At 46.7% G+C, this 968-nt stretch overlaps 1 non-coding gene across 1 annotated transcript; it reads left to right on the plus strand.

Moving 5' to 3' along the window:
• The first annotated feature begins 579 nt into the window (after positions 1–579).
• trnan-guu lies at positions 580–653 on the plus strand. Its single transcript has one exon. It is a non-coding gene; the product is annotated as a tRNA-Asn (tRNA).
• The last annotated feature ends 315 nt before the right edge of the window (positions 654–968 follow it).

A 968-nucleotide genomic window follows, 5' to 3' on the forward strand; every position in this document is an offset into this window, starting at 1 on the left:
GACAGGACAAGGATCGTTTTTTAAGAGAGTGGTCTGAGTGCAGAATGAATGTCCAGACGAAGTCATAGAGTCATAGAGATGAACAGCACAGAAACAGACTGTTTGGTCAAACTTGTCCATGCCGACCAACTATCCCAACCCAATCTAGTCCCACCTGACAGCACACGGCCCCTGTTATGCAATTCCAGTGCCACATTTTTCGACTTTCACCTCTTGTCCTCACTTTTTCCACATTCCAATATATCACCATTAAACAATGCACTGCTATTTTTTTAAAAAAACAGCAAAGGCTATGACTTTACATTGCGGCACTGCACTTGCTATGTGTTTGCCAGTTGAGACACAGACCTGGACCAACTTCGGGAAGAGGCAAAACACTGAGTTCTGAACAAAACCGTAGCACACTCAAAACGTCGGCTCTGTTTACCTTTCCACAGATGCAGCTCGACCCGTTGGCTTTCTGCAGTATTCGCTGTGTTTGAACTGACAGAAGACAATGGTAATTCTGGGCGCGGCAGGTTAAATTATGAATTGAATAGTAGCTTCCTCAACGAGACTGCGCCAGCGATGTCCTGACCTGTCTCTGTGGCGCAATTGGTCAGCGCGTTCGGTTGTTAACCGGAAGGTTGGTGGTTCGAGACCACCCGGGGACGGGGCGTTTGATGTTAACGCTCCTACCGCTTTCTTGGCTGCAAAGATGCGCGTTTTGAATGGTGTCAGGAAAACGTTTCCCAAACGGAAATCTTTTCCACTGAGGAAGCACAAAGGGGTTTCTGAATTGATTGAATTTCTAACGTTAAGGACTGCGGATTCTGAGAGTCCGAGACAGAAAGCGAAACTGCTGGAGCAACTCAGAAGGTTTGGCTGTACCTGGATGAGGAAAAATAAAGTTCTGAAATGTTGTCCCTGATTCTCTTTCTGCAGATGCTGCCTGACCTGGTGAGTTGCTCCTGCAATTTCTGGTTTTG

Source organism: Chiloscyllium plagiosum, unplaced genomic scaffold (assembly GCF_004010195.1).
Source record: "Chiloscyllium plagiosum isolate BGI_BamShark_2017 unplaced genomic scaffold, ASM401019v2 scaf_10305, whole genome shotgun sequence".
In the NCBI taxonomy this organism is placed as follows: Eukaryota; Metazoa; Chordata; class Chondrichthyes; order Orectolobiformes; family Hemiscylliidae; genus Chiloscyllium; species Chiloscyllium plagiosum.